This window comes from Lynx rufus, unplaced genomic scaffold (genome assembly GCF_022079265.1).
Source record: "Lynx rufus isolate CCGP_SWC_20201006 ecotype Redwood Valley unplaced genomic scaffold, mLynRuf1.p SCAF_6, whole genome shotgun sequence".
Classification (NCBI taxonomy): Eukaryota; Metazoa; Chordata; class Mammalia; order Carnivora; family Felidae; genus Lynx; species Lynx rufus.
Window position 1 is genome coordinate 81,852,736 of NW_025814878.1, and position 14,981 is coordinate 81,867,716.

The window sequence follows — 14,981 nt, forward strand, 5'->3', positions numbered from 1 at the left end:
GTCTCTTAAAGAAAATTATTGTGCAGAGGTAGAATTGTTAAACACAATTACAAATAGTCCCTGTAATGTTTTAGGTGTTAAAATAATAAAAAGTTCCATACACAGATCAAAAAAGAATGTATAATAGATTTCCCCTGGAGTTTCTGTTTCTATATTTGTTCACCAAAAATTTAGTAATTTAAAATGGTATTTGCATGAACTCATTGCATAGTTATCTTTATAGAAAATCAAATAATAGATTTTAGAAGACAGAGGAAAGAAAATAAAGACACAACATAGAATAAAATTAATACATAAGAAGAAATAAACAGTAGACAATCATTTCCCTTGCCAAATTGGTTCCCAGAAGGGATCTCAAATCAACTACAAAGTTTGTGTGATAGTCAATAACTTTTTATCTTGAAACTTACTGCACTTCTTCTATTTGTGCCAGTCCTGAAGATTATCAGAAGTTTTTTTTTCCATTATAAGAATTATTGCATGGTATAGTACACCCAGTCCATAATTACATAATATATTCATTCAAAAAATATATTTGTTCAAAAAATATCTAGTAAGAGCATGGCACCAGATTAGATGCTAGAGACACAACTGAAGGCAAAACAGACCACTGTCTCTGCCGTAGTGGATCTCTTAGTCTAGATGTACAGTTAGACATTAATTTCATAAGCATATCACTGCAACTACGCTTAAGTGCCAAGAGGCAAAGGTCCTGGGTGTTATGAAAATGGGTACCCAGATGGACATGATCTGAAGTGAGAGGATGAACAAAGACTGTGTGTCTTCTGAGTTTCCAGGGAAATAGTACTGAGGAATGCAAATAAAGTCCTAGTGGCTTTAATGGTGGCTTTTAATGGCCTGATAGCCTGGTGGATTGGATTTAATTGATTTAATGTTATATTATACTGCCCACCCCAGGGAAAGAAAAGTATTTTAAAAATCTTGGTGCTCTCTTGACCTCTATGCAAAATTGGGCCTTTAAGTAAAGCATCATGGTATAGATCTCTTCCTTGAGACTTCTCCAAAACCATAACAAGTTTAAATATTGTTAAATTCTTATCACATCATAAAACAGGGCTAAAGAGAACAAGGAAAGTGGATGTTGTAAAATCACCTCTTGTTTTGTATGATAAACTATTACGATAAATAATTGTGGTTTTGACAAAGCACATTAAGAAGAGAGACATAATTCAAAAATAGCATAGATTTACATATTGCAGAAAGAGCATTATTAATGTCAGCCATCATTGACAAAAGGATAGCATCATTTTTGTTGTAGATCTGTATGCCAAAGTAAAAGTGTTCAGATATCCAAAAGCTTTCTAATTCTGCTCAACACTATTTAGAAGTTTAAAGATAAACTTAACTTGTAAAAATGCATAAGGTAAATTCACCCTGAAATTTTCTACATTTGTGACCTGAATGTGTGGATTTGAAAGTTTAAATATTTTACAAATCTAAGATAAGATGTACTCAACTTCCTTCCCTTGTCTTATACCTTGGGTTGATTACTAAGCAACATGGGGTGTCAGTGTGTAGCTTCAGGTGTATTCAGAGAAGTATTGCTTTGCTTCTATGGTCTAAATGGCTTCTCCTTGAGGGAATGTCAACACCTTCCTGGTTCCCTGCTCCTCTAGTCCACTTCCTCTCTCCTATTTTGTTTCAGAGTCTGCCAATGCCCACGTCTTCTCACCTTCTAGAAATAAGCTCTGAGAGTACTGACTGACCTTCTGGCTAAGACAGATATTATCTGTCTCCATCTCTGAATACCAAGGAAAGGGAGTAGAGCTTATTTCTCCTTTACAATGTCAGAAGTCAAGAAATATAGAAAAATTAGGAAACCTCTGGCAATATGGCAGACTGTGTGAATGCATACCCTAAAATTCTGGATAAAAATCAGTATCAGTGAATGAAATCAAAGAGCTAAATAAATGAAAATATATCCCATGTTTAAGAATACAAAGTCTCAATATTGTCAAGATGTCTGTTCTTCCTAATTTGATCTATATTATCAATGCAATCCCAGTTGAAATCCCAGCAATTTGTGTTCTGGATATTCACATACAGATTCTAAAGTTTATATGGAGATGCAAAAGACACAAGATAGCCAATACAATATTGAAGAACAAAGTTGGAAGACTGTCACTTCCTGACTTTAAGACTTACCATAAAGCTACAGTAATCAAGGTGGTATGGTATTGGTGAAAGACTAAACAAATAGAGCAATGGAACAGAATAGAGAGCCAAGACATAGACCCCATAAAGAGAATCAGCTGATCTTTGACATAGGAGCAAAGGCAATACAATGGAGCTGAGAGAATCTCTTCAACAAATGGTGCTGGAAAAATTGGATATCCAAATTCCAAAAAACAAAAAAACAAACAAACAAACCAATTCTAGACACGGACTTTATACCCTTCACAAAAATAACCCAAATAGACCATAGACCTAAATGTACAATGCAAAACTATAAAATTCTTAGAAGACAACAGAGGAGAAAGTCTGGATGACCTTGGGTATGGTGATACTGTTTTATGTACAACATCAAAGCCATGAAAGAAACAGTTGATAAACTGGATTTCATTAACATTAGAAAATTCTGCTCTTCAAAAGATCCTGTCAAGAGGATAAAAAGATAAGCTGCAGAATGGGAGAAAATATTTGCAAAAGACACATCTGATAAAGGACTGTTCTCCAAAATTTAGAAAAAAACACATCAATAAGAAAACAAACAACTCTTATGTGGATCCTGAGAAACTTAACAGAAACCCATGGAGGAGGGGAAGGGAAAAAAGAAGGAAAAAAAAAGAGGTTAGAGTGGGAGAGAGAGAGCCAAAGCATAAGAGACTCTTAAAAACTGAGAACAAACTGAGGGTTGATGGGGGGTGGGAGGGAGGGGAGGGTAGGTGGTGGGCATTGAAGAGGGCATCTTTTGGGATGAGCACTGGGTGTTGTATGGAAACTAATTTGACAATAAATTTCATATAATAAAAATAAAGAAAGAAAGAAAGAAAGAAAACAAACAACTTTATTGAAAAATGGGCCAAAGACCTTAACAGAAACCTCACTAAAGGAGATACACAGATGGCAAATAAGCATATAAAAAGATGCTCCACATCCTAAGTTTTGAGGGAAATAAAAATTTAAATAACAATGAGATACCACTACTCACCTGTTAGACTGGCCAAAATCTGGAACATTGACAACACCGAGTGCTGGAGAGAATGTAGAGCAACAGACACTCTCATACATTGCTGGTGGTAATGTACAGCAACTTTGGAAAAATGATACAGCCCTTTGGAAAACAGTTTGATGGTTTCTGACAAAAATAAGCACACCCTTAGCATATAATCTAGCAATCACGTTCTTTGGTATTTACCCAAAGGAGTCAAAAACTAATGTCCACACAAAAACATGTGCAAGTATGTTTGTAGCAGCTTTATTCATAATTGTCAAAACTTGGAAACAACCAAAACGTGTCCTTTAGTAGGTGAATGAATAAACTGTTACACTCTAACAATGGGATATTATTCAGTGCTAAAAAGCAATAAGCTATCAAGCTATGAAAAAGAGGAAACTTAAATGCATATTTCTAGGTAAAAGAAACCAAACCATACTGTATCATTCCAACTATATGACATTCTGGAAAAGGCAAAACTATGAAGACAACAGATCAGTGGTTGTCAGTAGTGGGGAGATGGGGATGGAGGGAGAGATGAATAGGCAGAGCACAGATAATTTTTAGTGTAACTACTCTGTATGATATAATAATGATGGATATATGTCATTATACATTTGCCCAAGCCCTTAGAGTATACAACACCAAGAGTGAGCCCTAAGGTAAACTAAGGACTTTGAGTGGTTACAATGTGTCAATGTAGTTTTATCCTTACAAGGAAATGTTTGGTTCTGGTGAGTGATAATGATAATGGGGGAGGCTGTGCATGTCTGGGGGCAGAGGAGTATATGAGAAATCCCTGTACCTCATTTTCAATTTTGTTGTAAACTTAACACTGCTCTTAAAAAAAGTCTCTTAAAAATAATAATATCCCGAAGCATTGCTTAAGTAGAAAGACAAAAAGGGGATCCCTAAGTGATCAGAAATTATAAAAGAATTAGAAGCCAAGATGCAAAGCATGAGCTGATAATATGCAGGGATTGGGGGAATCAAAAGGAAATGGGTCATGGTTTTCCTTGATGTTTATCTTAAATTTCACCTGTTTTTATATGAATCAGTGTTTTCTATTCTTATCACAAAGCTATTTTTATTTTATGTACCCAAATGATTTTTGAAATATTTTTATTAGTTTGCGTGAGAAATGTATTAATTTTGTTCTTAACATTTTGTAAAAGTTAATCAGAAGAAACATGATTCTCAAAAGAGAGAGATCTTGTATATTTTCTTTTTATAACCAATATCATTAACTGGCATGTGTAGGAGAGCACACTTTAATAATCATTACAACCATACAAGTATAAATTAAAATCCACAGGTTCCAATTTCCACTGACTTGACTGTAATCCTGGGAAATTCACTTAATATTTGTCTGTCTCAATTTAGCCATTTGTAAAAACCAATTTAATAATATTCTTAATTTACTTCTAATGGCAGTAAGAGACTTAATTAATGTTAGTAAACTAATTTTCTTTGGTTAAAAAGGCTACATAATTATGCATTACTTTAGTGCTCTTACTTTTGAAAATAATTCATTTTGAAAATAATTTTAAGATGTCTAAATGATTAAATCCGTGAAATTTTAATTTTTTTAATGTTTATTTATTTCTGAGAGAGAGAGAGACAGAGTCAGAGTGTGGGAGGGGCAAAGAGACAGGGAGACACAGAATCTGAAGCAGGCTTCAGACTCTGAGCTGTCAGGATAGAGCCCCACGCCAGACTTGAACTTGGGAACGGAGAGATCGTGACCTAGGCCGAAGTCAGAAGCTTAACCAACTGAGCCACCCAGGTGCCCCTAAATCTGTGAAATTTTTAATGACCTTTATTTTAATTCAATTAATCACCACATACTTTAATTTTTTGTTTTTTCTCCTTTTTTTATTAAACTATAATTGACATATTTCAGGTATATAACATAGTGATTTAATACTTTTATACATTACAAAATTATCACCCCAATAGATCTAGTTACCATATGTCTTTATACAAAGTTGTTACAATATTATTAATCATAGTGCCTATGCTGTACATTATATCCCTGTGAGTTATTTATCTTATACCTGGAAGTTTGCGTATTTTAATTTTGATGGTATATACATGGCTTTTCAGAGTGATAAAATTTCTTCTATTCAATTAAAACACAAACTACACCAAAATACCCTCTCCTAAAGTTAAAACTCTTGGTACTTCATTTCTTACATGTATCCATTGTTTTCACTTTTCATTTTATTCAAAGCCAATATGATTAAACGAAGAGGATTCATTGTGAATTAAAAATATATACCTGAAACTGATATAACACTATGTGTTAACTACACTACCATTAAAATAAAAAAAAAACTTAAATGTAAAAAAAAATCATTTTGAATGAGATTTAAATGCTGACTTCATCTTATTTCTTCATATATGTTGTGAATATGTGTGGTCTTATGTTTGTGTATGTAATGGGTGAAAGGATAGAATATGATCTCAACATAAGTTTCTTAGAAGTAAGCTTTATTACAAATGTGTAATTGGTATAAATAGGTCAGGTAAAGCAAAATAGGATTTGGGTATTTAAGAACAAGAATATGTATTGTCTTGTCACATCTCTTCCAAGACGTTAATAAAAACATGTAAACAAGGTGATTTTTGTCTCTGTCTTATCACAGTGCCACTTTTTTCTAATATCTTAGCCTTAGTTTTGCCTAATGCATTTTCCTCACTTCCTTTTATGTCCCCAAATAATCAGACCTTCTTCTGAGAAAAAGTAATGTGGAGAAAACTGCCCTAAAATTAGCTTTTCACAAAAGATGACATAAAATATCAGTGCAAAGAAAGAGATAATAGATCTAGGGAAAGCATGTCAGGTTAGGTATTCTGGAGCATTTCCCTGGCTTTCTGGAAGAAAGGTGGAAATTGTCAGTCCGCCAATAATAATTTTTATGAGATTTTGGTGTTCCAAGAGCAGTGCTGAGGGACATTTGCAAAACCTGCCTCACTAACTGAAGAGTTGCTTTTTCCAAGGGCTTTACCCATTCCATTGGGTGAGGCCAGCCTATGTATCCAGCTTGTTCCATTTAGGAGCATCTGTGCTCATTACTGGCCCAGTCCCTCTGTTCATTTCCTTAGCCATTAACCTAGCTACATGTCCTTTCTCATTAAATCTCTCATCAAAACATTTGTTGGTGCTTTGAGGAAAATACAAAGTTTGGTCAGCTCTCATTTATCCACATAGAGACTCTGTGTTGTACATTTTCCTTTTATTCCTCCTCTACTAAAGCAAAGGATGAATGAGAAAGAGTTGTATGAAACAATGCTGGAAAGATGTATGAAAGTCAAATTAGGGAAAATCCCAAATGTTGTACCAAGGAATTTTGTACTTTACGAAGGATGTCAGTGGGGAGCTATGGAAGGTGTTTGAGAGTAGAGAGTAATATTCTAATTGTAATTAGAGGAAATGTTTAGAAGATCATAATAATTTAATCTTATCCTATTGAGATAAATAGATTAAAAGGATAGGGGTTGAAACAAAGAATAATTAGAAGATTATTTTAATCAGTGAAGCAATGATGAGGTTCTAACCTAAAATAATGCTATTGGAGATGGAGAGGAAAAGGACAGCTTAGAAGGAGATTTTAGGAATAGAAGTTGGAAGAGTAGAAATGACCCAAGGTAGTGACAAGAGTAACCAGGAAGACTGGGGAGACAGAAAGAGAAGGATGATCTTGGGCATGCTGAAGCTGTAAAAGCCACTGGGTCCATCAGGTGAGACTAGAAGAGGAAGGAATGAAGGCTAGAATGAAAGAATCCACAGAAAGTATCCATAAGGTTGAGAGAGAGTAAACGAGCATGGTGAGAACACAGAGAACAGGAGGTGGAGGGAACAGAAAATTGACTATCAGAGGAGTTAAGGTGAGTGTGGAGGAGGCAAAGTCAGAGAAAGAGAGGAGTTCAAGAAGAGTTCATCAGTCTCAGAGGTACTAGGAGATCAAAAAGGATAAGGGTGAAAGGGAGACCATGGAATTTGCCCCAGAGAGGGAGGTGACACCCCTGACCAGCTGAGCAGATTACTCCATGTTCAGTTGTCCATGTTACTGCTCCTTTCTCTGGCACAAAGAATTGAAAGTTGACTCTACAGACACTTTCAACATGGCAGTCTATCATTACAGTCTCTTTTCTTTGTGTATAGCCTATTGTCTTGTTTCTCTCTCAAACCTGGATTATAAAGCCAATGTTTGAGAAGCACATCCGCTATTAAGCTCTAAGAAAGGCTTGGTACCTGATATCTAAATGACATGAAGGGGCATTGCCAAATTAAGTCTTTTTCCAAGGTGCAATCCTTGGTTTTTATATTTCCAGTACTTTAGAGAAATGAGTAAAATATTTATTTTCAGAATAGAACTTTAGTTTTCTGGGAAACACTTTTTGTAATAAATCTGCAAGCACATTTCTAGGAGTAAATGCCAAATGATCTGTTCAGAAGTGGTCATTTACTTCAAATAATTGTGAATAAGCTCTTTTCATCCATCTTACTCTACAGTATCACTGCCCATCAGGCCATTGCTGTCTGTTTCAATATCTAAATGGTAACATGCACCTAAAAAAACCATGGAAGTCTAGCCAGGAGCCCTTGCCATGTGGAATGTAAAAGTCACCTGTCTTCTAACAAAGATAATGACCACCATTTGTCCAGCTTATATTATAGCCAGCTCCATAGCTCTGCTTTGTGGCTGGCATCATATTTTACTCTATCTGGGTAGTTTGCCAGATGCCAGTGTGTTGTGTTTTACCATCAGAAGTAGATTTACTAAGAGACTAATGAGAGTTAAGCTTGCATGGGCCCTTTCCATGTCACACATTATTATAAAATTTGCAAAAGCGAGATATTTTAATGATAATCAGCTATGGGCACTATCTCTTTCCACCTTGACTTTCACCCATCCCCAAACTAAGTCACATTTTTCCTCCTGTCTGTTGGTGTTGGGGCCATCTGTGTCTTTGGAATAAGCCAAAAGGAACTTGAATTTGGGACTCAATTCGTTTGAGATATCACTTTAATGTTATTGCTAGCAGTTCTAATGAAGGAATGACTTCAACTCATTTTGCCAACTCCCCCAGGGGTTATACTGTAAAGTGAACATGTTCTAGAGAGCCTGGCACCAGAAGCATGCAGGTGGCACAAAGTCTGTGCAAAATAAATCTCACAGCTCCTGCGAGAAAGAAACTTAACAATAGTTTTCCCAAAATTAACAACAATCCTAAAAACATGAACAATAATGAGTTATGATGCTGAAAGAAATTTTTCTAAGCTTACAATTAAAAAAAGACAAATTTCTGGGTTCAAGCCCTACATGGGGCTCCGTGCTGACAGTGTGGGGCCTGCTTAGAATTCTCTCTCTCTCCCTCTCTCTCTGCCAATCCCACACTCGCTCTGTCTTTCAAAATAAAATCAACTTAAAGACAAACTTCAATCAAATATTCTAAAAGAAAGACAGAATTATCTTTTAAGTCTACCCCCTTGAAAAAGATACCACAAAATAGTGATCACATGAAGTGTCAATCAAAGTATATACAGCCAAAAAATTGTAGGAAAAACCTATCACAGAAGGGGTCCATAACTAATAAAAATACTGCATTATTTGTTTTCTTCCCTGTATTTTGCAGTTCTCATAGGGCCTGCTTTATGGACATATGATGTGTGCAGTCACATAGGACTGCACACTCAGTTGAGCCCAGTGGTTGGTTTAATGCTTTGCCGTCTCCATCTTGCAATTCTTAATTTTTGACCAAGCATCCATGGAATTTCATTTTGCACTGTACCTCACAGATTTTGTACCTGGTCCTGATAATAGCCTCTCCAGTGATGGTGTGGATAGAAAAAATCTAGCTCAGTAATTGAAACAAGAAATAACACATCCTAGATGTGGAACTATTTCTCAAGTTTTAAAAATTTATAATTCCTTGTGATTTCTCATTCTGAACAATTGTACACTTTTGTACCTATTGATTTCATAAATGGGTCTTCTTTTTCATAAAACATGCTCTTCCCCCACCCTCCGCAATTATGTAAGCTTCAGGCCCCACAAGACCTCTACCATGTATGTGTCCTTCAGGCTCTACTTATCCAGAACTGAATAACAGCTGGTAAATTATTCAGACTCAATTCCTTGCCTTCTGTCCAACTTGTGATCATTTCTCAGCTTTTATGTTTGGCAGAGGCTGGGAAGAAGTAAAGGCAGGAAAAACACAACTTGGCCGATTCTCATCATTTGTTAAGAACTCCAGAAAGCCAATAGGAAATGGAGAAATTGAAAAGATTTTGGTATTGTTTGCCATTTTCTTTTTGAGGTTAACCCTATACCTTCATTTCCGAGCTCCCCCACTGAACGGAGATGTGTCTAATAATATCCTTATCATGTCTTGCCTACAGAGCCCTTTTCAAGTTATGGGAGGACATTTCTCAGTTGTGAAATTCCCTTGCTCTTTTCCTTTGTTCCACTGTGAACTTGTTATGGAAAGAAAGCTGGAGACAGTAGCCAGCTCATTAATTCAGTTTTAGAAAGGGGTTGGTGCGGGTGAGCAGAGCCAAAGCTTGAATCTGTGTGACCTTTCTCATGCACGTCGTTCTCTCCATCTATGGGAGTGACAGCCCCTATATTCACTCTCACTTTGGTGCAGCACTTCCTACCAGTCTATTTTAAGGCTGAATACACATATATTTTTCACTTTTATTAATAGGCAAAATTTTTTCTTAAGCTGGCAAAATTTGAAAGGTACTCATTTCTTTCGATAATGTGATGAATTGTTTCTTAATATGGACAGTGAACCTTCACCCATATTTGCCATAGTTAGTATACTCAAAATCAAAGAATCTGAGAAACAGTGATTAAACCCCAACTAATTTTCTTCAAAAAAATCAATTACCCATAAATTCTAAGGAATTTGGGGGGGAAGCTAGCTAAGTAATACATGGAGTTTCTTCAACATATTAATTTTCATTTTTTAGATGAGGTTTGAAATTAGATTCAGATTGCAAATTACAGCTTTGTATGGGCTCCCCACTGCTAGCTAGTGAAATCCTCTGGCTTCTGGGGATGAAGCAATTTGGCTTCCTGTAATAGGGCTGTGAGAATCTTATTTCCCACTGGTAGAATAGTATGTCTGCAGCCTGAAATGTAGGAATCCAACATTTGCTCTTTGACTGGGTCACCAGTAGGGATACATAAATGCAAAGAAAACAGGCATAGTAAAACAGCGATCTCCCTGCGCATTTCAAATTTATTCTAAAACCCACCCTCCAACTCATTTTATTCAGTTCCTCAGATGTGGCTCACAAAATTGTATTTTCCTTGCTATGAAAAGAATTAACCTTCTGGTGGTTTCTGAGCGTGTGACACATACACATTTGGCACTTCTCATGCCCCAGCCACACCGTGGTAGATACTCCAATGGGTTTTTTCAGGGCATAAAGTGAAGGTTCTTTCAGTTGAGGTGTCCGAAATCTATTGCAGACTGCTTGATGACAAAACCTGTGGTGATTAACTGCTATACATGCACCTTATTGAGCCTTTAGGAAGAGCTTAGAAGCTGGTTAACAGGACAATATCTTCCATCTTTACAAGTTAAATATATACTGATTGACTGCCTGACTTCACACTCCATCACGAATTTCTCTCTCTCTAGAGGATATTTCCCCTAGAGACTGTTGATTCAGTCATAGAATCTAGTTTTCAAATATACCTGCTTCCTCAGAGTTTCTTGGAACTTCCTGCACAGTTTCAATTAATTTTACTGCTTCTTTGGTTACCTGGGGCCAGAAGGAGGTGGGGCACTGAGGGATGCAAAAAAAGAGAGCAGATTCCATAAGTTTATCAAAATTGTTTTGCCTCATGTGGTTTTCTGTTGCCCTTTCTGCTGTGTCTTTGAGTGTTTGGAAGCAATTTATGTTGCACTAAGACTGTTTTTCTTTCAGAAGTTCCTGCATTTGAAATTCAAATCTCAACTGTCAGCAGGCTGTTTGCTCCAACTGTGCCTTTTCATAAGGCCCTTAGCAGGGTCCCTTATGGCATATTCCTCAAACCAGAAGCTTTCTTACTCCAAAGGCCCAGAAGGCTCCTATTCTAGCTGGTGGGAAGATAGAGGTTTAAAATACTGGGCTAATCCGTCTTGCTTTCGTTTGTCAGCTACTACTGAGAGTTCTTTGCTTCAAATTCAGGTCATATCCTCTTTAGCTTCATACACCTATATGGCTTTGTACCCTGGTTTTGTCTTGTTCATCCCTGTGTCTGTGTTGGCAGTGTCTAGCTAGAATGAGAACTCAGGCCTGGTAACCACCAGGAAACAGTTCTCGGCCTCCTTCTCTCTCTCAGAATCATTCTTCCATTGACGGAAGGCTCGCAGTGTTTTCTAACAATAAAAAATATGATGTTTCTAACTTTTACGTAATCACAACTTTAATTAAACTTACCAACCTACATTATTATATTTCCTACATTATTATATTTTTAATAGTCTCTAGAGCTATTCAACTTTGTATAAAACTGGAATTTTCTTTGTTATATTTGCTCATCCCAAAGAACCATATTTAATACATTCGTCAGGCAAGGAGGCCTGGGGGAGAGGCATGAGGGTTGCCATATGGCACTGGACACGAAGTATGGAGATTTTTGTGTCACATGGTAATGCTACCAGAAAGCACCCACCACAGAAGAGGCAGTAAATAACCAAGAGGACAAAATGACCCAACCAGTTGCCATTAGACAGTTTTCATCATTGGCCACCCTGGCTATGATGGGTACATGAATGGAGTGCAAGAAGCACATAGACCCAGAAGCACAGATTTCCACTTACCAAAGCCAAACTAGTTCTTGCTGCTTCTGAATGCCCACCAGCCCAACAGAAGCCAGTTTGAATCCCCAATATGGTTTATCTCTCAAAGACCCCAATTGGCCACTTGTGACAAGTTTGGACCCCTTCCATCCTGGAAATGCCAGTGGTTCACCTTCACAGTGATAAATACCTATTCCATGTATGATTTTGCCTTTTCTTTTTTTTTTTTCGTTTTTTTTATATATATATGAAATTTATTGACAAATTGGTTTCCATACAACACCCAGTGCTCATCCCAAAAGGTGCCCTCCTCAATACCCATCACCCACCCACCCCTCCCTCCCACCCCCCATCAACCCTCAGTTTGTTCTCAGTTTTTAACAGTCTCTTATGCTTTGGCTCTCTCCCACTCTAACCTCTTTTTTTTTTTTCCTTCCCCTCCCCCATGGGTTCCTGTTAAGTTTCTCAGGATCCACATAAGAGTGAAACCATATGGTATCTGTCTTTCTCTGTATGGCTTATTTCACTTAGCATCACACTCTCCAGTTCCATCCACGTTGCTACAAAAGGCCATATTTCATTTTTTCTCATTGCCACGTAGTATTCCATTGTGTATATAAACCACAATTTCTTTATCCATTCATCAGTTGATGGACATTTAGGCTCTTTCCATAATTTGGCTATTGTTGAGAGTGCTGCTATGAACATTGGGGTACAAGTGCCCCGATGCATCAGTACTCCTGTATCCCTTGGATAAATTCCTACCAGTGCTACTGCTGGGTCATAGGGTAGGTCTATTTTTAATTTTCTTTGGAACCTCCACACTGCTTTCCAGAGCGGCTGCACCAATTTGCATTCCCACCAACAGTGCAAGAGGGTTCCCGTTTCTCCACATCCTCTTCAGCATCTATAGTCTCCTGATTTGTTCATTTTGGCCACTCTGACTGGCGTGAGGTGATACCTGAGTGTGGTTTTGATTTGTATTTCCCTGATAAGGAGCGACGCTGAACATCTTTTCATGTGCCTGTTGGCCATCTGGATGTCTTCTTTAGAGAAGTGTCTATTCATGTTTTCTGCCCATTTCTTCACTGGGTTATTTGTTTTTCGGGTGTGGAGTTTGGTGAGCTCTTTATAGATTTTGGATACTAGCCCTTTGTCCGATATGTCATTTGCAAATATCTTTTCCCATTCCGTTGGTTGCCTTTTAGTTTTGTTGGTTGTTTCCTTTGCTGTGCAGAAGCTTTTTATCTTCATAAGGTCCCAGTAATTCACTTTTGCTTTTAATTCCCTTGCCTTTGGGGATGTGTCGAGTAAGAGATTGCTACGGCTGAGGTCAGAGAGGTCTTTTCCTGCTTTCTCCTCTAAGGTTTTGATGGTTTCCTGTCTCACATTTAGGTCCTTTACCCATTTTGAGTTTATTTTTGTAAATGGTGTGAGAAAGTGGTCTAGTTTCAACCTTCTGCATGTTGCTGTCCAGTTCTCCCAGCACCATTTGTTAAAGAGGCTGTCTTTTTTCCATTGGATGTTCTTTCCTGCTTTGTCAAAGATGAGTTGGCCATATGTTTGTGGGTCTAGTTCTGGGGTTTCTATTCTATTCCATTGGTCTGTGTGTCTGTTTTTGTGCCAATACCATGCTGTCTTGATGATGACAGCTTTGTAGTAGAGGCTGAAGTCTGGGATTGTGATGCCTCCTGCTTTGGTCTTCTTCTTCAAAATTCCTTTGGCTATTCGGGGCCTTTTGTGGTTCCATATGAATTTTAGGATTGCTTGTTCTAGTTTCGAGAAGAATGCTGGTGCAATTTTGATTGGGATTGCATTGAATGTGTAGATAGCTTTGGGTAGTATTGACATTTTGACAATATTTATTTTTCCAATCCATGAGCAGGGAATGTCTTTCCATTTCTTTAAATCTTCTTCAATTACCTTCATAAGCTTTCTATAGTTTTCAGCATACAGATCCTTTATATCTTTGGTTAGATTTATTCCTAGGTATTTTATGCTTCTTGGTGCAATTGTGAATGGGATCAGTTTCTTTATTTGTCTTTCTGTTGCTTTGTTGTTAGTGTATAAGAATGCAACTGATTTCTGTACATTGATTTTGTATCCTGCAACTTTGCTGAATTCATGTATCAGTTCTAGCAGACTTTTGGTGGAGTCTATCGGATTTTCCATGTATAATATGTCATCTGCAAAAAGCGAAAGCTTGACTTCATCTTTGCCAATTTGGATGCCTTTGATTTCCTTTTGTTGTCTGATTGCTGATGCTAGAACTTCCAGCACTATGTTAAACAACAGCGGTGAGAGTGGGCATCCCTGTCGTGTTCCTGATCTCAGGGAAAAAGCTCTCAGTTTTTCCACGTTGAGGATGATGTTAGCTGTGGGCTTTTCATAAATGGCTTTTATGATCTTTAAGTATGTTCCTTCTATCCCGACTTTCTCAAGGGTTTTTATTAAGAAAGGGTGCTGGATTTTGTCAAAGGCCTTTTCTGCATCGATTGACAGGATCATATGGTTCTTCTCTTTTTTTTTGTTAATGTGATGTATCACGTTGATTGATTTGCGAATGTTGAACCAGCCCTGCATCCCAGGAATGAATCCCACTTGATCATGGTGAATAATTCTTTTTATATGCTGTTGAATTCGATTTGCTAGTATCTTATTGAGAATTTTGGCATCCATATTCATCAGGGATATTGGCCTGTAGTTCTCTTTTTTTACTGGGTCTCTGTCTGGTTTAGGAATCAAAGTAATACTGGCTTCATAGAATGAGTCTGGAAGTTTTCCTTCCCTTTCTATTTCTTGGAATAGCTTGAGAAGGATAGGTATTATCTCTGCTTTAAACGTCTGGTAGAACTCCCCTGGGAAGCCATCTGGTCCTGGACTCTTATTTGTTGGGAGATTTTTGATAACCGATTCAATTTCTTCGCTGGTGATGGGTCTGTTCAAGCTTTCTATTTCCTCCTGATTGAGTTTTGGAAGAGTGTGGGTGTTCAGG